Source organism: Taeniopygia guttata, chromosome 2 (genome assembly GCF_048771995.1).
Source record: "Taeniopygia guttata chromosome 2, bTaeGut7.mat, whole genome shotgun sequence".
NCBI lineage: Eukaryota > Metazoa > Chordata > Aves > Passeriformes > Estrildidae > Taeniopygia > Taeniopygia guttata.
The window spans coordinates 125,627,156-125,654,574 of record NC_133026.1 but is presented as its reverse complement, the minus strand read 5'-3'; positions in this window follow the sequence as shown (position 1 = coordinate 125,654,574).

The following is a 27,419-nucleotide window of genomic DNA, read 5'->3' as shown; positions in this document are numbered from 1 at the left end:
TGTTCTGGAACAGAGGCTTTTAAAACTAAGGGAGTCAACTACATATTCTAGGGAATACTTAAAACTTTAGGTTTCATTGAAACCTAACCTATCCAACCCAATGTCTGCTGAATACTTAGTTCCCCACATTAAGTGATTCTTAAACTGAAAATGTGAAACTAGCAATTATAAAAAATAAAATTTGATATAAGGCATGGCAAGTAACAAATTAACAACATTTTCCCTGCAACTTGTGACAAAATACTGGAAACTTATTTACAAAGAAAGACAAGTACATGCTGCCTTCTGCATATAGTCTAGTAGTGTTTATAATTTTTATTTAGTAGTATTATTATTATCTGACCACCCAGTGCCAATTTATATTTTCTACAGGGTTGCAAAGACAAATTAATAAGATTAATTATCCTCAGCTTCATAGCAGTTCCATATTATGTGGTGGACTTACTGACTTACATTAGATAAAAAAAGTAACAAGCAGCATAACTCACCTGTGTATAAATTCTGATAAATGAATAAATTTAAGCACTACTTAATGCAATTTGCTCAGTTGAAGGTAAACTATGTAAGAAAGTTTATGCAGCAACAGATTTGACACATGCTTTGCTACAATGATGTTAGAGCAACATTGTTAATGAAAACTTGTAACTAGTTCAGTAAGGAAGAGATCAAAAAATTCAAAGACTAATCTTAATCTTCAAAAGAAACTGAAATAAAACATAGGTTGATGTGAATTTTCTAAACAAATCTAAACAAAATCACTGCTTTGTCCACAGTTTCATGAGTTAAGTATCTTGTCCTCCTGTATCTAACTTGCTAAAGTCAGAATCCTGCCTCAGAGTTCAAACATGGTGTCAGAGAAACAAAAATGAAACAAATAAGCATTTGTACAAGTATCTCAGCAGAATATCATGTTGTGTGTTGGGTTAAAAAAAAAAAAAAAGCAGTGGAGATGATGAGGAAATAATAATTCTAGTTCTACTGCAAGCGTTTGCTTTTCCAATGATTGTCTTCAAAGTTTATGATTCCTGGTGCAAAGACAAGATTTTATATATGGGATTGCACACATAGTTGCTTTGTCATCTGTTTGCTAGACAGATTAGGTGTTTCCAGAAGAGTAAGGGATCCACAGTATTTCAGAGAGCAAGAAACACTGCTTTGATAGTGCTAATTGCCAGCAGCTGGATTTGTCTTGTCAAGCCAGTTGCTACTCCCATTCATCCCACTATCCAAAGAGGAATAGTTATTATTATGGAATAATGGAATGCAAAATTTTAATATTAGGGAGAAGAATGACTTAAATTTATGAACTTCATAAACTTTATAATCATTTTTCCTACTCTCTACCATTTACTGTACCAACCAAATTGCACAGCGTTATTCTAATAAGAAAACCTGATATATATTACAAAGCCAGATATATGAGTCAATATATTGCTATGATATTTTGATTTTCATTTACTGTTTAAACTGGTTTTTAGGATCAATCTATATGGCAACAATTTAATAGGCAAGGTTATCCATCGAAAGCCACAGCTCCAGTAACATTACTATTACAGGATCAAGCCTGTATTATAATTTCACACAGTAGGAATCAACTGGATTTCTATGATTCATGGTATCAATAATTATTACTCTCAAGAATGTAAAAATAAGCTTTTACTTCAGCAAATAAGAAAGAGTTTTAGGGGTAAAAGATCATGGCAAACTGAACTTGTGTTGTGGGAAAAAAACTTTGAGTGAAACACATCCAATAGTAGGGGCCAGAGACAGATTTTGAACAAATGATATCTAAGGAATCAAAGTAGATTACAAAAGTAGCATTTAATCTCATTTCAGAAATTAGCATGTAATTGTCTATTTGCAGAACATTTTTTCTCAGATAACATAAATGCCTTCATCCTATCCCCGCTCATATGAGGCAGCATATGCTCATCTCATGAGAATTGCACCTACCAAAGGCCTGGATTCTCACCTATACTACAAAACCTAGTATGAGCATCTAAGATTTAGTTTTCCTTTCAAATACTTTTATTTTTTCACCATGCTTTTGGTTTTGTGCATTGAGGGTTTACGTGCTTTCATAAAGACTCCAATAACAACCTCTAAGTGTGAATTCACTCTCAGTTACATAAGCTTTTTTTCAGCAATGCTGTTAGATAACTTTTGAAGAAGTGAAATTTGATCTAAAACCTTTGCTGATGTGGAAAGGTTTTGCTAATACACCCAGTGGGAACAGCTGACTACTGCCCGGGCTGTGGGAATGACTGTGATTTTTGGATGGCACTCTTCAGAATGACTAGATCCTGAACATTCTGGTGACTCAAGCTACGAAACTCATCCAGAAAAACAATTCAGAGATGTGTAAAATATTTTTTTACCTCTTCTCATATAGCAGATGACCTATGTCCCCCAGGTTTTCCACAAGTTTTTTTATGATTGTTTGCTCATTTGTTTTGGCATTTTTTCCAGGGGATAATGGATAGAGGTTAATATAATTTGGGACTTTTTTTCTTTTTAGGAGAAGACACTAAGTTTTCTAACATTTGGAAAACTAGATATTAATAGCTAAGCGACTATACACACAGATTCACGCATGTAAATTCTTAGGTAGATAATCATGCTGGCAGAAAGGTTTAGTCAAAAAGAATCCTCTAGAAAATCACATCCGTTTCAGAAAAAAAAAAAAAAAAGATTAAAAATATCAGTGTTGATGTATTGAAGAGCCATTCTGAACATTGGGGTGCATAAAACAGGATTTTTACAGGAAATGAAGCACCTGACAGTGACTAGGACAAAGGTACATGGGAGATAACAAACACAGATTAACTCTAAAAAAGACAGAAGAATGAAGAAGTTATTAACCACTGAAAAGACTTTCATTACTTCTTTTCGCTTTTATTACTTAGAAATTTACTGAATTTATTAGGCTACTAGCAAGGTTAAAGACTATACTTCTTTTTTCCTACACATGTTAATGATTCCAGTGTTACAAAAGTTTCACTTCAGTACCACCAACTGTGGTAACCACTATAAATTCCTAATAATGTTCTTTATGTTTAACCATAATCAGATATTTAATGTATTTTAGAAGTAAAGGTCAAAGAGCCCACTCAGTATTTTTTGATCATGATTGGAAAGGTGAATTTAGAAGACTAAGACATCACTTCAGAAAAAGATATTGAAAAAACATTTTCAAACAGAGTTCTCTAGAAGGTTTTTAAATAGACAATTTTTCTAAAAATTGTCTAATTTTTCAGAAAAACTAATTTCCATATTAGTTCTGCAAATGTCTGCAAAATGATTGTTACTAAACTAGGATGTTAAGAAAAGTAACATAATTTAATAGAGACATGGAAATAAAAGACATGAATTTCAAAAATTATCACATAACGCCGATAAACTCAACCCATCTATAAACAGGATAGGGCTCAAGAGAAACAAAAAATAATCTAATTAAAATAATCTTAATCTTATACTGCACTAGGTGAGGAAATATCTTTTCACAGGAACACCAAAATTATGGTATTAGCCATGCAAAGCAGGTTGGCCTCAATATATGGAGAAATCAGCTGACAGGAATATCACGAAGTTCGACAAAGTGCAAAGTCCTGCTCCTGGGGAGGAACCAAGCACCAACATGTGCTCAGGGCAATCCAGCTGGAAAGCAGCTTGGCAGACCAGGCCTGGGGCTCTTGGTGTGCACCAAGCTGAACAGGAGCCAGCAACCTGCCCCTGCACCAGAGAAGGTGAATGATGCCCAGAGCTGCTTTAGTCAAAGAACTGCCTATAGAAAGTGATCCTGCTCCTCTGCTCAGCACTGGTGAAGCTACACCTGGAGTACTCAGGTGTGTTCAGATCTGAGCTTTTCAATATGAGAGAGACATGGAGATACTGGAGGGAGTCTTACAAAGGACTACAGAGGTGATTAATGATCTGGAACCTCTGTCCTGTGAAAAAAGCCGAGAGGAAAAGGGTCTCATCAATGGTTACAAATACTCAGGGGATGGTCTACAGGGACAAGCTCTGTTGAGTGCTATTTTCAGTCAGTTTAGGAAAGTTTAAATTCTGTTCTTACAGTTTTAGAAGAAAAGAAAATAGTGGGGGGAAAGGAAATTATTTCTGTCACTATGGAACTGCCCCAAACACAGTATCAACATTAGATTTTTTTTAATATAATAATGATGAATATGCTTGAATATTCCATAATTTAATCACTTACTCAGACTAGCCAATTTACAAAGAGATCTAGCCTCTGTTTTGAGGTGATTTCTAAGTCCGGGATGTTTCGTGGCTTTTATATGGACCTAATTATCTGTTGTGTAACAGTAGATTTGCAGCTGAGGAACTTGAAACTATAACAAGAAAGAGCCTTTTCAAAGAGATCAAGAAGTCTTTTGACATTGCATTTCCACTAAAAGTTTTACTTGGGAGGTCAGAAACTGAGACAGTCTAGAATCGTGGGAGTTCAGAAGAGTCTTAGTGTTGGGATTCCCACAAACATGAAAATAATTAGCTGTTTCAAGGGGATTGTTTTTTTGGGGGAGAGAATGGGTTTGTGTAATCCCCTTTTTACTAGTTCCACTGAAGCAATTTTTAGAAGCTCCAAATATATTCATTTACCAAAGGAAGCCAGAAGAAAAAAGGATAAATATCACCAGAAAGTAATACTGTAAGATCAAAGAATAATATACACAGGGAGAAACCCTGAAATTGTTATTCATCCTCTGTTCCGGGAAGTCAAAAAACCACATGTTGAGCAGAATTTGCAGATGACAATTTTTTTTTTTTTAAATAATGAGTGCAATTTTATGAAAACATTACTGTCTCAAGCTATTCTTCTGATTCTTATGAAAGGAAGGATTTCCAGAAGCACTTAATATAATTTCACTTTGCTTCAGCTGAAATTAGTAAAAGAGCAGAGGCAGGTAAACAGTGAAGAACTCTGAAAAATTCCTTCCTATAACTTTAATGGATTCTATTTCACATGCTGTAGTCAGGAATACCAACCAGACCTGAGTGAGAAAATGTCCAGGATCCCACAGTAAAATTAATATTCCTTTTTGCAACTAGAAGAGCACGAAAAAGGCACTGGAGAATTTTCATTCTTTGGTTTAGATTTTAACAGAACAGAACAAAAGACTATAGCTCTCAGTAAGATAACTGTAAGAATTTAAAAGATTAATCAGAGTAATTAATTTTAGTTGCACATTATACTGATTGTGAATCAATTGTGGAATTTTATATTTTTGTTTTGTTATTTTATAAACTGCAATACAAAATCTGGTTTTACCACTCATAAAAAAAGACTTGTGGGAAGATCACTAGGGAAAGAAACTGGGGTAGAAATTACATTCCCACAAATGCCTACACAAATATTTCTGCTGGGAACAAGGATAAACAGGGTGGAGACCAGCCTGCTTTTTTAGAGTTACATATCTGTGCCCCATGAATTTTCTAAAGAAGGTAAAGAGTACTGAAGAAAATAATTAATTTTCTGGGTAAAAAAGGGAGCTTCAGAGATCCCAAATTAATCATCAGTTTGAGTTTATTTAGGTAATAATTTCAGTGGTGGAAAAAATTAAATGCAGGTATAATGTTATGACCATCAGAGTTTTCTGAGCGAGAGACAATTTTAGTTAAAAATATTTTCTTGCATGTTTTGCACCAAAGCAACATTTTGTGTTTAAAATAGGAAATAAATTTAAAATAAGTTTTTATCTTACAATCAAATTTTTTGGTCAAGAAATTCAAGTTGCATTTCTTAAATGCAACTTTTTTTTGTTTTCTTTTTTAATATTTATCTCTGAAAAATATCCAAACTCTAACACCAGATTTAAAAAAAATTCCCAGGTTTGCTAGTCAGAGGGCAGCTGGAGTAGCACAGCATATGTCCTGGTGAAACTGATCCATGCCAGGGTCCCCTAGCACAATTAAAATGGCCTTGCGTTGCTATTTCAGGGATAAATTGAATTTTCTTACATAGGGAGTTCTTTCCTATCCTTAATTTGAATTTGAACCTGAGTCTGGTCTGCAACATTGGCTCAGCCTTCAAATTACACATGCAGATGGTCCATCCTCACCAAAGTAAGTTGTCTGTCTCTCCCTTCCGCACAAATAGGGCAGGAAAATCTTGAAAGAATCTTTGAAAGATAGAAAGAAAGGCAATAAAATGCATCAGCTTACAGACAGCAAAACAATTATCTGCTGGCTAAGGGGAAACCTCCCTCCATCCCCTGGGACTGTCAGCAGCATCTACAGCCATACACCACCAAAGACATCTTGCCTTCTCCCAGCCATTAGGAATTTCTGAACCACCAGTGCCACCCATCCTTTGTGCATCCATCATGACCACAGGATGAACTCCCAACTCTTGGTATTCCTGGCACTCAATATTTGGAGGAGTTCCTTGGAAAAGCCTTGTGTCATCATGCAACAGGAAGATAATGATATTCAGATGTTTCATACTCATACAGAAATTCTTAAACTAGTTGAAGTAAAAGAGAATTTTTTTTCCTTTTTTTCCCTCAAAGGGTCTGAAACTTCCTGACATATTGAAAAGGCAAGAGAATTTATAATCTCATGGTATGCAGAAAGCTCAAACTGAGTATTTTCACAACCAGTTTATGAATTCATATTCCCTCCAAAATGCGTTAAAGAAATTTACCCAGAAATAATTGAAACAATTAAGAGAAACAAATGTCCTTTTTGTAATAGCAAAATGATACGGGCGGCCATGCAAAGAAGTTTCTGGCTAGCCCAATCTCCTGGCCTGCGCCAAGAGAAGAGCCTTGGGTTGCTCTGGGTGGTGGTGCAAATGGGGCTGCTTAGATCTCAGATCTGGCTGTTAGGTGCCACTCCGAGTCGAAGAATTCAGAGTAAAGGAGAGGGGCCACTTGTATGGTCTCTCAACAGGCTTTAATCCTGAGAAGGTCCAGGGACAAGTGACAAGCCACACAGGGTGACAATGATCTTAAGTACAGGAGAGGGTACTAGGGGAGGATACAACAGTCAAACAATAGCAGAACAACAGGGGAGAAGTACTAGGTGGAGATTGCATCCAGGCAACCAATGGAGGATTACATGGGAGGAGATCAGAATAGGTAACCAATAGGCCTTCAAAGGGAGGGAGATGGACATAGAAGGTTTTGGGTAAAAAGGTGGGGATATACTTTGATGGACCAGGGAGGGGGGCAGTATCAGGATTGGCAGGGAAGGGTCTGGAAACAAAGGAGGTACAAGGGAGACTGACATGGGGATTGACACAGGGACTGGCAGAACATTAGGAGTAAACAACTTCAGGGCAAGACCGTTGGGAAAACTGAGCACGGTACATGGAACAAACCACAGTAAACTGGCAATAAGAAATGCTTTAAATTTACAACAAAAAAAAAAAAAACACACTACCACAGCAAAATAGCTTTTAACGACCACAAATATAGAGTCATGCTTTTGATCATCTTCATTATCAGGAAACTCATTTTTATACACTGTGTTTGGCTGCATAAAGAAATTATACCATAAAAATTATTTCTTCCACTAATGTAGACTGTGATCACTGATTTCTTCCACTGTGTTAAGATTTGGAAATGGCAGATTAACATTGTGCCAGTTTTATTATCACTTATTTGCAATGCAGGGCTAGAATTCTAGGTGTCATAAAAGAGAGACACTAAAAAGGAAAGAACTAGTCAAACTTTTTTCTCTCCAAAATAAAAATGCTAAAATCATGTGGCTGTTTGCACTTGGGACACCAGGGAACTCCAAAGAAATGTTTGTTCTCACTTGCATCAACCCACAGCAAATACATTCAAGGATGAAAATCGCTGGCAGCCTGAACAGATTTAACATCAGGACCAACATGATCAGAGTTTCTATACTTTCCCTTGTTAACCAGAGATACAGCAATGAGGTGATTTGAGAAGTCATATGGTCAAAAAGCCATTTTTAAAATATAATTTTTTTAAACAAATTACTTCTCTGAACTTGGTTACCATCATCATCTCACAAGAATACTGGCCCAGGTGTAAGGGAAGATGAGTGCTGAAGTTTCAGTTTAGACTAGATTAAGATGCTTTACAGTGATATCCTAGGTCCCGAGCTTTGCATGTACTTTAAGCAAGCAACACAGTTGTGAAGAGCTCACTGTAGTCCTGGCTGTTAAACCCTTCTCTGCACTATCCTTTCCCTGACAGCAAGACATGAGTTTGCATCAGTTTGGTAAACTTGATCCAGACTAGAAATACCACAGGTCAGCTCTTTAGCTCCACATCATCGCCACACAGATGTTCATGCTGACAGGAAGGGAGGGAAGTGGGCTGAGGTGAGATTGTGTCTTCCAGAACATGACAGCATGTTTGGAGAAACTGTGAGCTGTCACTGAGCAGGGTGGTCTCTTCCCCAGCCCCAGCTGCTGTTTCATTTCCGTGCATGAGATGTAACTAATCCACAGCTGCAGGATGAGTCACTTTAGCAACCTAATCTAATGGAAAACTAATTTTTTGTTTGCTTTGGGTTTATTCTTTTAGTGGTAGGCTAAATTTCTGTCATTGGATCTGGCTCAAGGGAAATACTGGACACATACAGCCAAAAGCAGGAGCAGAGAAGAGAAGGAATTTTTTTTAACACAGCTCTCATCTACACCACATTAGGGATAATGTACTATCTGATACTGAAAGGCAGAAAGTATCTGTTGATTACTCCATGCTGTCCAGTCAATTTCAGATAAGCTGAACTTAATGATAATTTGCTACTTAACTTGTTATAAATATGGAATTCTGGTGTTACTGAGCACTGGCATCATCTCAAATAATTTCCATTTTTTCCTTTTTTTGCAATGTAACAGTCTGTTTATATCAAAGATAGAAAATACTTCAAAAATATATCAAAGATATTTTTCAGCAACAAAGAGGTTTATAGCACTATCAGCTCTCACTCATTGTCAGCTCTTCGTTCCCACACCTCTCTCCTGCCAGTTATATAGACACAACTGTTTAACCCTTCCCTAAGGCCTGTGAAATTATCTAGATTAAGGAAAATAAACATTGATTTAAAACACCTCAAAACTAAGTAAATACTTGTTTCCTTCTAGACAGATTATTTTTATATTCAGTTGAATAAGCAATTCAATATGTACTTGTGTCAGCAGAAGTGTGGGGATAGAAATCTTCCACAGAGTTACAGAAATATTGAGGGGAAAAAGGCAAAGGACATCTTTGATCCCATTTGGTTTTGGTTCCAAAAGAATCATTCATATGTCCTGAATGTGACTTTTATTACTAAAGCTGTACAAATACAAACCGCCTTTTTATCCACTTAGAAAATGACTGAGGGTTTATACCACTTATTTTTTAGTGACAAAGTTGAGAAATATGACTTCTGAGGCAATCCTGTCTAATCCACAGGACTCTGACAACTGTGATGAAGTTATAAGAAACGAAAAAATACTATTTGCCTTGTACTTTGATCTCCTCATCAACTGACAAGTCAAATCTGCTTGTGATATATTACAATATATTGAATAATAAAGTATTAAATATTAAATTAGTCAGATATTATAAATTCAAAGTTCTATTTGCAGTGTCACTAACACAATTTCCCCCATGATTCCCAACTTCTTACAAAGCTCACACATACAAAGCTCAACACAGACACAGACTGGTAAACAACAGTGGCAACAGCACTGTCTGACATCTCTGGAGGAAAGATTAATCATTATCTTGGAATAAACAGTACATCATGACTATGAGCATGAAAACAAGAACAATTTAGCTATTTAAATGGAATCTATTTTGAAAGTAAAAACAGCTACTTAAAGTGATAGAACTGTCAGTTACACCAAACATTTGGCTTATACTGTGTATAATACAGTAGGATGTCTTAGGACTCCATAGACTAGCAAAACATGGGCCAACCAGAATGGGGAAAGCAAACAGCCAAATTACGGCTCACTCTGTTTCCAGTACAAGGACTATATAGTCAAAATGTTAAATTTAATCTGAGTCAGTAGAATCACTGTTATAAGAAATAGACAATTTTCTAACAATAGTCGTTAATGGATCAGTTCTTCAGCACAGAGAAATTCAGTAATGTTAAGTTAAAAAAAGAATTCTGCATTAAACATTCAGTTTCTCTAGTAGCGTGCTTTTTCTAAAGGTAGAAATCACTTAGAATAATAAAATATGCACTTCTAATGCAGTCTAAGTATCAGCTTTTCCTTTTGGTTTTTTTTTTTTTTTTAATTGGTGACATTAAGAGAGTGTGTACTGCACTGATAGGTGTGAACCCAAGATAATTCTTTCTAAATAATTTTCAGCCTAAAGACATAATCAGAGGAAGATGAGGAATTGATAAAAAAAGGAAGGCAATTTCTGAAGATTACAGATCATGTTCCACATGTTATTATTATGCTTTTATTATGTTTGGAATTTCCCCTTAGACCCATTTAAAAATATTTTTTAACTCCCTTAAAAATCAGTGGCAAAAGTTATTTTTGATCCTAATACAATTTCTCAAATGTTATTAAGATGTCTATATGGCCCTTTTTCTAAAAGGACTCATACTCAACTTTTAAACATCTCTGATCTTCTTAAGGTAAGTATCTGTATCATAAATGTACATCTGCACATTGACCAGATGATTTTGGTGTACTAAAACATAAAAGGCAGCTTTAGAAATGAGTCTCCTGCACCTAAGAAAACACAGCTGTACAACATTTAGGCCACTAAAGGCCTTGTGTTTTAAACTTCTATTTTTTTTAACTCTTTAAACTCTTTTTTGAAACTTCAATTTAAAGTGTATAAGTAACTCTAATTCTATATGAAAAAAGGAAAGGAAAATATCATTAGTGAAAGAAAGAGATGTATATGTAGAAAGGGTTGCCTTAATTTTGGTAAGAAATCTAATTTCTTTAGCTTGCCAGCAATTTAAAATACAAGAAAAGGTTGTCTCTCCAGTGAGTACAACAGTGGAACAAAATTGTCCAGCTTTTGCCCAAAGTTACTTTTTCTATTCCAGCAATAGCTCAAAGGTAAGCTTTTTTGCTTAGAATGTCATGTAGCTCATGTTTGAGCTTAAAAATTAAATTCAACAATTTGAATTTAAAGTATTAATAATTTGTTAACTGCATTCTTTTGGAAACTAAATCAACTACCTTATAAAAAAAGATTTTACTATTGATTTTTATTCAGAGCTTGCCTAATTGGTATTCTCCTCCAGCCATTGTAACAAAATGACACATCTGTTTTAATTTTTATATAACTACAATTATGTTCATTGTGGGATGGTTTTTTGTTTTTTTTTCCTGTTGACACAGTGTGGCAAAAAAAAAAAATATTTGGCTTTAAGCTATATTTGGATTACATGGCTTGCTTCACAGTGGACCTCACAGATCCTCAGCTATTCAGGGCTCCATCATACCTTCAGGCATCCTGCATAAAAAGACACCAATCAATTTCCACAGAACAACCCACCACTCAGGCAGCCTGAAAGAATTGCTTAGTGGAGAACAATATATCAATTTTATGTTTTTAGACTCTAAAATTCATCTTTGTTGAAGTCTTATGGCAACTTTTTTATTCCTTCTATGTGTTCCTTCAAGATGAGTCTTGGAGAGTTTATAAAAAATATTACCTACATACTGTGTGCTGGGAAGAAATTTTCAGAGCTTCTAGAACTTATAATTTAGGTGAATTTCACAGCCTAAGGATTCATTACCGCAAAGTCAACTAGTAAAAGTGACCAGCTCTGAATTGTTCATAAGATTGGTGAAGACATGGGATTATTGGACACTGAGAATCTCATGATATATGAACTACAGGTAACAGTAACTGTAAAATCCAGGTCTGAATTTAAGTTTCACTTACAATTTTGAGGTGTGAGTACACACATCTAATTCAGGCTATTACTGAAAGCAGAAAAAAATTGGAATTTTGCACAGCATATGCTAAAGTTGATTAATCTTCAGATTTAGGTTCTGCTCATCGATGTACACAGGTTTGAATCTACACTGAATCTACATCACCCTGGGTCCTGAGCTGAAAAAACCCAGTGCAATGTGTCCCCAAGCCATAATGTGGCATCCAGGTTGCACTGTATAATTGATGACAGAGGCCTCTAGGAAACAGAGTGAACCTTAGCACCCACTCTCACATTTTTCATAAATTGACTTTGAACTGAGTCCTTTCCTTGTGGTTAGAATTTTCATCTTTCTGTATGTCAGTGGCTACTCAATAAACCCTCCCACTGGGACTTTTCAAGCACGTCAGATTCTTTAGGCAACAAAGTTTGATTCCTCAAGTATTTGTTCTTTTCCCATTTGCATACAAATATTGAGAACAACTCCCTGACAATCAAAGTGAACGCCCTCAATTTTATATTTTAGCACTGCAAATTAATACCCATCATTAGTCAAGGCCTAAGGGTCTCATCCAGGATCCATCACCACCGTGCTATCAAAGCACATTGCAAATGCTACTGTTAAAGAGCTGATTGCATGACATTACCCAGAGCTGTGAAGAGAATGCATGATACACAGACACTTTCTACTTGGAATGGAGTGACTTTTTTGTCATAATAGATAGCATGATGCTTTGTTTTGGGTTTGCAGCCAAAATAGTGTTGAGAGGGCAGGGAAGTTTTGGTTGCTGCTGAGCAGTGCTTACACAGCACCAGGGTGAGGAGGATGGGGCTGCACAAGGGTGGGCAGGCGACACAGCCCTGACAACTGGCCCCACAGACCAGACAGATGTTTCACACCATATAAGACCATACTTCATAATAAATGCTACAGGAAAGAAGGGGGAACATAAGGAATTCTAGTGTTTGTCTTCACAAGTAAAATCTACACATGATGAAGACCTGCTTTCCTGGAAATTATTATGAACCTACCTGCCAATGGGAAGTAGCGAATAAATTCCTGATTTTACTTGGCTTGTGCACACAGTTTTCTTTCCCTATTAAACTGGGTTTTTTTCAGCCTGCAAATTTTCACACTTTTACCATAAAAATTCACCCTTGAGGAGGTGTGAGTGAGCAGCTGGATGAGGCCTGACTCCTCACCCACAAGGGGGTAACCCACAAGGGTATTTTCCGTTGTCATTGAAATCTATTAGGTGACATACTGACTTGTGAATTTAATTCTTTTCATTTATCACCACCGCATTTTACCATTTATGAACTATAGAATAATGAATACTTCATTTTTATTTAAACCATTCACTTCATCTAAGACACTGTATGACCTTTACAATACATAAAAATATGTACTTTGCTATAACAAGGTTAAAAAATTGAGCATTACTTTATGAGCTAAACATCATCACTTACAGTTTTTCAGTATTAATAATGTGCTTCATTAAGTCCTAAATTTAACAAAAGGAAGTTAAAACCATGTGTTTCATCACTTGCCCATAGGAAGCAGCAAATTAGAGGAACAGATTGTTAAAAAATATAGGCTCCTGATTAAATTTTAAAAAATAAAGAAAACAGTCTCTAAAATTATAAAATTTTATAGGGAAGCACCTTTCTGTAAGAGTTTATAGTAGATTTAAATGATACATTTCTGGCTTGCAGAGTGCCAAACAAGCAAGACACTATGACACCAAAATGATGGATTTTAATTCAAGCTCTAAAGTGAACATGATGCAAGTTTATCTATTGTTTTTCTCCTTACTGTTTCCCACAGGTTTCTAAGACAATAGGCCACTAAAAAGGAGACTTAAAGTTTGTCTTTGGTAAATTTAACCTCCACAGATTTTCTTAAAGCTTCACTCCCTTCTGCTTTTTTCTACTGGCATTGTACAGCTGTCACTTGTATATATATATGTATCCTGTATAACCTGAAGATGAATCTAAAAAGAGGCACTGACTAGACAGAAATAAAGAAATTTAATTGGGTAATTATATACCCAGCCTGGCTCTTCTATTATAGCCCCTCTCCCTCATTTTTATTTTGGCCATGTCCAGTACCTTGCCTGGTTTTACAAACCACAGACCAAACTAGCTCCTCCCTTAGAGAAACAGTCTGTTTGCTCTCACTTGGGAAATAAATCTGTTCCCACTTTATTTATTTCTTATATTACTGCTCTTCATCTTCTTTAAAAGAGAGAAAAAAGAAGATTAATTAAACCCAGTGGTGCCAATACCATTTGTGTTTCACTTGATATAGATACACCAGAGGAAGCTATTTGCACATATGTGAAAAATGAAATAACCACACAGGAAAAAAAAAAGGTTGCAGCATGCTGAACAGAAGTTATAGATGCCTCAGGAAGAGGCAGCAGTATTTCTAAGATATCAGTTAAATTAAACACTGACATAAAGTCATTAATGGTAGGGAAATTATCATCTATTGACATTATAGCCATGTCAGGATTTAATTTAGCCTTCAGTATAGTGCCTTCATCAGAGTTTTGCAATTCGTAATAATAAAATATATCCCAACAGTTCTGATATAAGTATAGTGGTATAGCTCCCATCTCAATGTTTAATTTGGTTCTAAAATATTTCTTTCTTGTTTGAATTTACCTTCTATTAATTTAAAACTGTTACCACTTGCCTTACAGCAATAGGCCCTATTAAAAAGTTTATCTCCATCTTTCTTATAGCCCCCTTTAAGTACTCCAAGACCACCCAGAAACTTTTCTTCTCCAGGCTGAACAACTCCAAATCTCAGCCTTTCCTCATAGGAGAGGTGCTCCATCCTTTGGATCTTCTTTTTGTCCTCCTCTGGTTATGCTGAAACAGATGCTTTTCTTTCCCATACTAAGGACCCCAGAGATGGATGTGGTATTCCAGATGTGATCTAAGAAGAACACAGTGGAAGGGCAGAATCACTGCCCTTGAACTACTGTTCATAGTCCTTTTGATGCAGCCCCAGATGCAGCTGGCTTTTCAGATGTGGGTGCACTTTGTTGCCTTAGACACAGATTGTCATTTACAAAAATTAGACTAAAATAAACTTTTTCATTCCCTCCCCTTATCCACATACAAGGATCCCAGATTTCAAAAATGGCCTTGTGTTTCTTCTTCAGTAGTAAGATTTGTGCAGCATGGTTTTCAATTCTCCTTCCAAAACACCTCAGGTTAAACATGACAGTCACAGTGTGCTTTAAAAGTTGTGATCTACCACCAACTGCAAATGGTTGAAGCCAGTTTTGCATGGATAGCCAAGAGACAGTCTGTTATGGAAATCTTGTCTGCCAAAACAGTGCACTGTCAAATCCTGAGTGTCCAGAGTCATATTACACCTCTTTTTTTCTCATGGCTGTTTGCTCCAAGTGGCTTGGAGAAATAACTACGAATATGAGAAAACTGGAGGACATCGCTGCTAGTAACAGGGACTAAAATCAGAGCAGAAGATCAGCAAGGAAGAAGCCTGAGAATTAACAGTGAGCCTCTACAAAATGACTATACATTCCATTCATAAAATATATAAAGTGCTTGGAAGTGATTTTATCTCTGTATTGCAATAGTTTTGTGTCCTTTTCCCTAGAAAGTGAAATATTTGGTAGGTATGTGAAGGATAATAAAGGTGGGAAAGTGAGTAAACAGGGATAAGTGAGTGAATACAAACATCAACATTTGGAAGTTGTCACTAACATGCAAACAAGAAAAGCTGCTAGCAGCAGTTAGAGCCTGGATGTCAGAAATGTTTGTTTTTCACTCTTGTAAAGGGCTCTTTCTGTGAAATTTAATTACACAATTAAAGTCATAAGTGTTTTCTGCACATGTAAAATTCGCAATCTGCTGAGCAGAGCAGCTCTGTTTTGCAACTTTATACTCAGCAAACTCTGGTGTAGATATTGTCTCAAGCTAAGCCAAATTAAATGCTTATATCTGACTGGGGCCTCTAATGGCTAGTAAATAAAGAGCATCCTTTTACAAATACCACAGCATAAATGGTGTGTACTGGGAAATATACACACATTCCGTGATACATCCACAGCAAATGTATTAAGTTTGCATAACAAAATCACATTAACACCTCTGCTAAGGCAAGATTCACTTGGGAGAAAAGCAAGCTGTGGCACTTGCATATGAGATGAGGATAATTCTCCAAATGCTATCAGAAAGAATGAGAATGTAATTTATGAAATATAAATATGACTCTATTTACTCTATGTCATTCTAGTACCAGGAGTTTTCCTGTACAGTTGCAATAAGTGTGATGCTGTGTACATGAGAAATGGATCAGTAATAACATGAGTAAAGATCTACAATTCAATATCCAGAGCTGAAGACTTTGCTGCCTATCATATTACATCATTATAGTTTACATGCAAGTACAAATGTCAGCTGCACTTAAAAAAAAATAAAGACAGAGATCCCAGTAGGGAAACTGCTCAAAGGGCTGCACATGCAGGGAATATGGGAACAAAAGTGAGAAGAGAAAGAAGTTTCCAAGCAGTTTGCAAAAGTGGCAATAGTTTAACATAAATTGCTGTATATATTCACATTTAAATTTAGAATTGCTTATGTCTCTTAAACTTGGACTTACATTCAAGTCCACTTAAAACAGCCTGGGTTAACCCTCTGTATTCCACTTCGTAGTAAGCATTATTTTTTAAAATGTCTCAAGACAAAACTTCTAACAGCACAGATTTTATGCTATAACAAGCATATCTTTTTTCTGAAAGTCTAATTTAACTTTCCAGCATTTGGGAAGCATCATTGTAGACTAGGAGATCATTTGACTACATCTATTTCATTTTGATTAAACAGATAGCAATATAGATATTTGTTTAAAGGAAGCAATTTCTACAGCTGTGCACAGACTTACACAGTGCAAACCCGTGATTTTCCAGCTAACAAAAAAGACTTAAACCAGTTCAAAAACCTTTATCTGAAAAAGTTGAAAAGTTGATTTTGTTGACATAGGACTCAACTAGTGTCTGTAAATTGCAGTGATGAATATTAACCAGCTGTTAGTGTCCTATTCTGGGGAATGCTGTTTAATAAAGCTGTCGTCCTTATGAAACTGTCTCACTGCTACCTTTGACACTGTTTTTGAGAAAATGTGTCAAGAGTTTAAAAACTGGCAAAACACAAGAGGCAACTTGAAATAAAAGGCACAGAGTCAGTTTCCCAAATGCATTCTTTCTAGTCTTTCAGATTCATTAAATTTCCTATATCTTTTATTCCTAAAATTCTAGTGGCTTTAACTGAATTGTGATCTGTCCTTTTCATGGGTTTTTTTCATGTAAGGCATTTCAAAAACAACAACCAAACTTGGGGTTTTTTTATGAAAAAAAGGCTGTGCAAACATTTTCCCTGTAATATGGAAACCTTTCTTCCACTCTTGCATAATATGTGACTGGTTTCTGCCTTCATCTCCAATAAGCTGCTCTCTCTTTCTCAGTTTGAGAAATTTTATTAAAGCATTGTCTTTATGTTATGTTTATTCTTTGGAGTGTAAAACTTTGAAATTGGTTTGATTAAGAAGACTGGTGTGGATTTTTTTCAGTATTTGAGCATTGCCATTAGGATAATTTATATTCCTCAGAGAAAATCAGAAGAAAAAAATAGCATTGATACTTCCCCAGTTCCTCTTCCATCTAACAGGATAGTCCACCAAACAATAAACAAATCATGTATACCTTTATTTATTTATTATACCCTGTATTTAATATGCCTATAAACTTTTTAGCTTGTTCATCTTCTGTTCACTTGTAAACTGAACCACACAAGATGTACAACAATGATTTAATAGATTATTCAGAATACATTTCAAAGAGATCTTTCAATGCATCAGGAAGAGTCAAGTCTTCTGCTTCAAAATATGTGCAAATATATTACTTCTGTCTGAATCTCAGACAAAGTCATCACTGCTGATACTCTTTTTCTCTTGTAAGGAAATAAGTAACAGTGCCTGGAGTGCTGCCATTTATTGAATATCTTTCTGAAAGGAAAGGGATTGACTGACTGTGACAGCTACAAAATTCCATAACTGTAAATACTGGAATAGATTATATTCCAAATAATAAATTTCCATAAAGGAATTAATTCTGTTCGACAGTCATCTCCCTCCGAGATATGTTAGCTCAAGGCTATTGACTGGGCTGATTACTGCTAAATATATAATATATACTGAATGCTTGTTAAGAATAAAAATTGAGAATAGTTTTGATGCTGTGTTCTCTGTACCTGCCAATACATCTTAGAATATTAAAAGTGCCAAAGTAACACCAGATTTTAAAACTTTGTAGGAGACTGAAGTTGTAGGAGACTTCCTTGTAGGAGACTGAAGTTGTAGGTTTTAAGAAACTTTTCTACCCTGACATTCCTACCTTAGGGTCTTCCCATTGCAATAATCAACTCCACACAGTTGTAAAAAACGAGTAAATTCATAGGTGCAAGCTTGGTTTTTTCTTGGTCAAGCTGCAAGACATGACCTTAACTGGGACCTTAGATAGTATATAAATGAAGGTTTTTTCACTTGATGAAAAAAACAGTGTGGCCAGCAGTACTGGGGCAGAGATCATCCCCCTGTACTCAGCACAGGTATGGGCTGCACCTCAAATCCTGTGTTCAGTTCTGGGCCCCTCACTACAAGAAAGACATTGAGGTGTTGGAGTGTGTCCAGAGAAGGGCAACAAAGCTGGTGAAGGATCTGGAGCACAAGTCTTATGAGGAGCAACTGAGGGAGCTGGGGGTGTTTTGCCTTGAGAAAAGGAGACTCAGGGGTAACCCTATTGCCCTCTAAAACTCCCTGAAAGGAGGCTGCAACCAAGTGGAGGTCAGTCTCCTCACAAGCAACAAGTGACAGGACAAGAAGAAATCAACTCGACTTGTCACAGGAGAGGTTCAAATCGGATAATGGGAAAATTTCTTTCAGTTCTCAAGCATTGGAACAGACTGGTCTGGAAAGGGGTTGGATCACTAACTCTTGCGGTATTTAAAAGACATGTAGATGTGGCATTAAAGGACATGGTTTATGCATTAATCGTTAGATCCAATGATCTTATGGGTCTATCTCAGCCTAAATGATGCTTTAATTCTATAATTTTTTTTCCATCTCCTGCATTAGGACTACTTAAACATCCTCAGATATACACTTATGTCATCGGATCTGAAGATACACTGATGTAATTCAGAATATTATTGAAGATGACAGAATTCCCAAAGACTTGGGAGAAGGAGAATAGCCACACCTTCTTATTTTTTTTTTAAATTTATTTGATTTTAAACTTGCAAACCATAACTATCATAGGCCATATGCCCATTCCTCTGTTACAGAATTTCTGAGAGACAGAGGTCATGATTTATGTTTGGAATGAGATTTGAGATACTCCAGTCAAAGCCTCAGATTTGGGCCTTGTGAGGCCTTCCAGCCTCTGACGCAGTTAAAAATTAAGAGCTTGTGGCGCAGCCAGAAATTGTATTAAGGTGTGATGGGAAGCACTGGGCTGTCTGGGTGTGAAGTAATATAGGTTTATAGTGTAAGGTTTAGGCCACCTTAAGGCAAAGGTAAACAATATTAGCTTGCCAATCAGAGTGCCTTTGTAACTTGTAAACTATGTAGAAGTGTATAAAAACTGCCATCTTCTCTCGAATAAGGGGAGAACTTTGCATTAGTCATATTGATTGGATGTGCGTTCTGTCTGGCCAGCTTTCCCGATTTTATGAGGCCCCTGGCTTTTTTCCTCAACATTCAAAGATTCTTTCTTTCTTCAGGGTGGAGTCCAAGCCATTGAACAACTGACCCAGGTTGAATTGCTGGCCATTGAACAACTGACCCAGGTTGAACTGCTGGCCAGGCTGTACTGCTGGCTCTGGCTCGCACATAGTGGAAGTTGTAATGATAAAAATTCCCAGCTCTATCTTCATTGCATGCTGCAATAGTACTTTAAGAAGCCCCAGGGTTCTTAAATCTTTTTACTGTTGATAAATGGTACAGACTACCAAGCCATTCTCCACCCTACATGATGATGGCTGAGTCTGCCTTCCAAGTCTTCATTCAGTAGACTTAAAACACACTTATCCACTGGGCTGTGTGGCGCCATCAGTGAGACACCAAAGACATTAATCTGAAATAAGCTAGAAAGCCCAGGTGAAAGGAGGGGATGAGGGAGAGAAAACTCACAAGCATGGGAACTCCCAAGACACTCGACTCTTGGTGTTGGGCCAGGGTCAGCTGAACAGAATTGGGTTAAAAAGCTTCATTCGCCGCAGTCAAAAGACTTAGATGCTGTGAAACAGCAGCTCCAAAAACACAATCAAGAGTATTACATCCCAAAATACCATGTAAACTACAGGATGGAAGAAAGATAGAAAATAATTTCAGAAATCTCTCTTTGCAGATGCATCACAAGAGGACTACATAAAAGAAATCATTTCTTTTTTTCTATCTTTAAATAATCTCCAGAAAGAAAGGATTAATGGATGTATGTCTGTTTAAGAGAAGTCTTCAGATTCACAGCCTTGAAGCCTTTCCTGGAATCAAATGCCTTTATACCTTCTACAACAAAAACCTCCAAACTCTTTGAAAGTATAAACTGATGACACTTGCAGCTTTTCAGGCCTTCTGGTGGACTATTTGTTTGACATATTAAGTGTGATTTCTCATTTTCACATTTAATCTGGGGTTTCAGATTAGTGAATTAGCATTTCCTGGCTCCATCTAAGCACGTTAACAGGTTTTTTTTTCCTTTCCTCACACATCTGTAGGTTGTTGCAGCATCCCCCACCAGGTTAACTGTGGGATTTAGTTCACTGGTTTTCCCTTAATCTTGACCTGTGTTGTGACAGAGTTTTTCACAATATGAGGACCAAAATAGACCTTTGACAAGTCTGTTGTAGGGAACAAACTGAATTATGCACAGAAAAAATAACAGCATCATGTTGGCCACTAACATTCAAACTCCTTTTTTGGTATATTTGAAGTGCAGCTTTCAAAGAATGCCCCTCTTAGGATTCCAGGATTCCATCCTTTCTCATGTGTCATACAGTGATTTATTAAGTGAGATACTGTGCTGGTCATACATTTGTTGCAGTAATTCTATATGCTGCATATCCACATTTTAGAAATCAAAGGCAGAACACAACAGTACTTAAAAAAAAAAAATGTTCATATGATCATACAGAAATTTGTAGAAAGAGGAAATGTTTGGACAGGAAATCTGGATGCTTTGCTTCCATAAGACAGGGAAGAGACTTTCCCAAAATAAGCAGTAGCAAATTAGTCCTAAGTTGGGTGCAGTTTGCACATAATTAAGACCTTGCATTCTAACTTCAACAACCCCAGAAGGAAACAATCATACATTACCTCAAAGTCTGAATTTAGTAGCAGGAGAATCTAATTATGCAAAGTTCAAGACTGCTTTGTTCAGTGCTGTTGTTCCAGGGCTCTTGTCTATAATCTAGCAATTACAATATTTGCCTACTACTATGAACAGTTCCCTATACAGCACTCTGCAGCTCAGCCTGATGCAAACAAGTTTAAGGCTCTATGCCAGATTTTGCCTTCAGATGTACTTGCAATAATCCCTCTAATACACGTAAGACAAATTCCTTCCAAAGGAAAAAATGAGAAGGTTTGAATCCCAGTCTCGGTCAGCATTAAAAAGAGTAAGGTAGAGAAAGAAACAGAGAAAACATGTCACTAACCCTCTGTAATTAAAATTATAAAATATAAAATAAAACAATAAAAGTAAATACATTTGAGAAAGCAAATACTGTGAGGATGAAAGTTACAGTGCTTAATTTAAAATGTGTTAACACAGCTATTTCACACCTTGAAATTTTATAAGAGAATCACACTCAGCAAGATTTGTAGCTCTCCTTGGATGGTTGTGAATCTGTAAATCAGAGTATAATTTGATCAATGGCATAAAAATGTAGGGGTTTTCTTTCCACCCAAACTGTAGCTGTATAATACCAACAATCTTCTTTTCACTTTTGTTTTATAGAGTGCTGTTTCTGTGAGAAAACATGAGTGGACCTATGTTAAAAAAAAAAAAAATAAAGGGATAAGAACTAGAAATAATTAATCATTAAATTAAGATATCAAAAGCAATACTTCTATAAAATGTACATTTTAATTAAAAAAAATAAGAATCACGGTTAACTTTTAATACAGAATAATCAGCATCTATGAACAGTGATTCACCAAAGCAGATTTTTAGACAGCAGTCTGAAGAGTAATTGAAATAAAAATTAAAAGGATACCTTCACATGAAGTTTTTTACCATATTTTCTAAACAAAAGTGAAAATTTTGGCAAAAAAATTCTAGACGTATCTTACAGAAAGTAATTAGATGTTTGCCTGAGGTTCAATTACTCAAAAGCATACTATATTTTTGATTAGCAACTAACAGAAATATTTATTAAAAATAAGTCTTAATTGTAAATGGTTACAGAATATTTTCAGAATTTATCTCCGACACATCTTTACAGCAGGCACACTTGTATACTAAGTTCTGAGCATAATATATTCCTGAGGCATCTTTTCTTCACTGATATGTTAATTCAAATTTTAATGTCCTTTTTAGTCCAGATTCACTACTGAATCTCAGAAATACAATCCCAAGTATCCATATTTTTTGTTAGTATGTGAAGAATACAAGAATATCACTTGGTTAAAAAATTAATAAAATTTTTCCTTTTTGAAAAATATGACTTTAAAGGAAAATTACTAATCATTCTTATGTATAAGACAGTAGTGTACTATGTAGGAAAGAAGGGGAAAAAATCAAACCAGAGGTAGAAGTTAACACCACTTAGTAGGCCACATGCAAAGTAATGCTTGTCAAGGGTTAAAACACAGGTACAAAATATGATGTGACTAGGCTGATGTACATGTACTTTCTCATCTGCTATGTTCTTTCTATACAGCTCACATTTTTACAAACAAAATTCAATAAATAAAAGCAGCCAGACTTTAATCTTTCCCTCCAACACAGAAATTCAGCATCATGCTGAGAAGTGGGCATGTATAACCAAAGTTTTTGAAAGGTTGGACAAATTAACATCTCAGCAATGAACAGATGTTTCTGCTCATGCATAAAATGAATTTACCACTAGCTACTCATCTTTGTCTCCTCCAGCTGCTCAGTAGTAAAGCTTGACCTGATAATATCTTATGTTCTTCCTTTGTAATATCCCTCAAGAACATCAAGAAAAGAAAAAAAAAAAGAACATTCCACTAAAAAAAAAAAAAAAAAGAAAAAGATCAAAAGGATTTTTATTGCCTTTTGAGATGTGTTTCAGTAATTCTTGGCAAGTCATTATTTTCTTGCTAGAACACTTTAGGATAAAGTTGAGTAAACTTTTATTTAGCTCCTTACTTGTACTGTTTTTAAAAGTTTGTTTCTCCAGAGGAAATAAAACTACTATCTTAAGACTGGAGTTCCCATAAGAATATTAAGTAGTTGACAAAAGTCTTTCAAAAATAGCCTTTACAGGGCACCAAAGAGTTCAGGACAAACAGTATTCATCTCTCATTCAAGTGTGTACAGATAGTGTTAGTCTCATCTGTGGACATCTATAAACCATGAAATAATTGTGGTGTCAGGCTAGGGTACAAATACATAGAAGACTGTCAGCTGTCAGCAGTACAATTCCACAGTTGTTCTATGCCATACACTCCCAGCAGGTGTGCAGTGAAATAACCTTGAGAAAGTAATGGAAAAAAACTGGAAACCAGTGATGGATGTTACAAAGGAACTACTAGATGGCAGTTCTAAGCCTAAAAGGGAGGGAAGATGCTGCCATTATAGTTGATTCTGAAAGAAATTTTTGAGTTTCCCAGAAACATTGTCTTTTTCCTCATTTCTCCAGTCAGCCTAACTAAAAACAGTGAGCTATCTCATCTGTTTTACAGATATTTTTTTTGTAATTATCTCTCAAAAGAGGTAGCACTTTATAATATAATAAAAAGACAAGCACAATCTGTATGCATTATTAAGATAATAAGTTAATTTATTCAACTACTAAAATAAAAAAGTTATGCTCCTAATAAAAAATTTCATAACACAGTATCAAACACATTATATATAAAAATAGTCCAGAAAAGAGCATATTTTATTGAAAGAGAAAAGGGAAATGAAAATATATACCTTTTACTTAAAGAAAAAAAAAAAAACAACTAACTAACCAACAAACAAACAAAAAGTTTCATATGGTTTCAACCGATTTCAAAAACATCTCAATGTGCCCATAGCTGAATTATTTTATCTAGATCCTATCTTGAATAAACTTTTCTTGGAATTATTGGGAAAAAAAAAGGTCCTGAGATGTTCCAAATTAAAAGGTTATTGCGACCAATAAATATTCAGAAACAGTTTAAAATTCATATTGTTTCCAAAGCATTTACTTTTGGATACATGGGTTACTATATATTTTCTCAGTTTGTGGTAGAAAAGCAGAGCCTGTATGGATACCAAGAGACACTTTTTTTTTCTACTTTATAAAACGAAAACTCTGCTAGTTAGAGTAGTTGCAGGAATTTAGCTGAAGTATCAATCTACTCTCCAATACAGTTATGTTGTTAGGAATTCACAAGAAAGTAGTTTTAAGGTACCCGGCACAGTTGTGGATTTTAGTTTTATTTGCTCTACAAATATCTGAAAACTGCATGCTGCAATAACTATCATAAACACAGCAATGAATTAGATCTTTTTCCCCATCTGAGAAGCTTGTTAATAAGTAAAATTCAAAATTTTGTAGTCAAGACTGAGCAATTGCTCTCAAAAACATTGCCAATTTGATGCCTCCCCTGGCAAACCATCAAGTAACCTTTTTTCTTTCAGCGAAAGTAGAATCAAATAGGCAATCTCTGCATGAAATATGTGAATGTGAATTAGTTTATGAACTAAATCAGTCTAGACTACAAATTTCATAAGTATGCTATACAATTCTTTTAAATCTGCCTGATTTTTATGCCAACAGACCTATCACATCCTGTACAATTATTAGTAAATATCTGTGGCTGCTCTGGCTCTCTATGTGAGGGACTCCTCAAAGGCAGTGAAAATAACAAGTGTGTTGGACCAAAATAAAGATATCTGTGCCATAAGAGGCATACATTACTAAGTAAGATTAATTTTGCGCTTACAGTTTCTATTGTGAGGTTTTTTTGATTGGCTGGCTTGTTGGTTTGATGTGGATTTTTATTTTTTTTCCTTTTTTTTCTTTTTACTTAAGGAAAAGAAAGCAACTTATCACCATGCAAATGATAAAAGAATAAAACTGATGAGGATGTATGTTTGTTGTGTAGCTGTTAGTCGCTTCTTATCCCCAATTCCCCCCACTAATTATCTGAAAGACCATGGGACTACTTTATGAAAAGTGAGTTGTTTGGAGAGCTGTTGGCATGCCTCTAAACATGGCCTTAATTAATGCATGGGGTGTTTTTTACTTTCTCAGATGAACCAAAAAAAGTTATTTAGAATTACAGTTTTTTGCTAGTATCATGCTAAATTGCACAGCTCCTTTCATACCATCTTTTGTGCCATGTATTCCTGTGGTAATTGTAACCTTGGGTCACATTAGGCAGACTACATTCTGTATCTTCTAAGCTGAAAAACAACAAATAGAAAGAAAGTCTCATAGATGGCTATATTGCAAATTTTCCAACAGTGTAGTTCCCAAATTTTTGTGGGCAGATTTGTCATGTAAGAGTTCATATTAAATTTTTTTTTAAAAATCAAACAGGAATTCCACTTCAGCAGAGAGAATATTTGCTTTTTTTTTCTTCTGGCCAATATAGTTGTATATTGCAGTTATATCTGCAATATACATTGCACTGGCGGGGCCATTTCCTAGTAAAATTCACTTTCCACATTCCCAGTCTTTTGTTATCTAGATTTTCTGATGCCAGGAGGACTGACAGATTTTAGCAGAAAGTGTAATTCACACATATCTTCAGTATGAGGGTTCCGGGTAAAATCTACACGACATGGTAGCAATAACTGAAGCGTGATCCATAGGAGAGGCATGCATGTCATGCTGGAGTTTCCTTGGAATCTGACATAGCACACAGAAAGGATTTGTGTTTTTATGGTGTCCTGGTTCCAGTATGGACAGGGTTAATCTTTGCAGTAGCCAGGTGAATAATAAATAATGTCTGCGGAGAAGGGGCTTCTTCCAGCTGAGTAAGGGTGGCGGAGGGAGAGACTGTGTAACTCCAGTTCTGAGCAGCCACATTGGAAGCCTTTGCCTCTCTTGTACAGTTTGTTATTGATATTGTAGCTGTTACTGTTCCTTTTCTTACCTCATTCCTGTTTCCAGTAAACTCTTCTTATCCCAATCTATGATTTTTACCTTTTGTGTTTCCAATTCTGCTCTCCAGTCTACCACAGGGAAGGGAGAGGGAGACCAAGGGAACAGCACATGGTTTCAGTGGCAACAATAATTTGGGAAATAACATTCCTAAACTACAACACACAGACACCTAAAAAAGAAAATAAATTTGGACATAAAATTGTATTTCTTAGTAAAAGACCTCCTTCCAAGCAAACTGCTCACAATTTTTCCTAAGTATCCTAACAAATGGACAGAGATTGATATTAGCAGTCAGTTTAACCTGCATGTACCTGGACAGCTGTTCTAACATGTTTTTAATATATTTACACATAGGAAAATAATCAAAATTAGTCTAATTTACAAAAAATGTCCAGACCGTGAACAGGATGAATTCACATGTGTATCTAATTCCCTTATTGCTGCTGTTTTAATCTGCATTTTGCTATTTATGAGAGTCTGGGAAGAAGTGCATTTAATTCTTTAGACTCATGGCCCATGGATGCAGCTGTGACAAGGCTGGAAAAGATAGGGGGAACTTCATTATTGCAGATATCTGGGCGGCTGCTGTTTGTGGAAATTAAAAGTCACCAGAGAACAGTTTCTTGTGTAGAAGTCTCCATGGCATGGCAAGAGAGACTCCTTTCCCTGCAAGAACTGATGAAAGACTATTTTGGAGGTGGCAAACTGATGGAAAACCCCAGGTTTTGTCTCTACGTTATCAGTGGGAAAGGAAAGACGGTATGGGGGTGAGAAGTGTTGTAAAGGTTTTATTCTGATTATTATTCTTTTAGTTCTGTTAATAAAGTTTTCTTTATACCCTTTAAAGTTTTGAGCCTGCTTTGCTTTTCTAATCCTATCTTGCAGCAGAAAAGAAGTAAATTATTCTAGTGGGTGCGCAGGTATTTGGACAGAACTAAACCCACTACAACAAGGATCAGTTGAAAGTGCTTCCGAAAACAAAAAAAGAAGTTTGCAAGAATATGAACCTGCAAGACTGGAAAACACATTTATTTTTACTACATATCAGACTTATCTTTTAGAATTCTCTTGGAAGTGTTCTAAGACCAGATTTAAAATAATTCTGAATATGACTGGAGATGTCTGGAAAATGACAGCATATATGCCTAACAGCAGTTGCTACAACTTCATACCCACCTTACCTGCCTACCTTCCTCTCT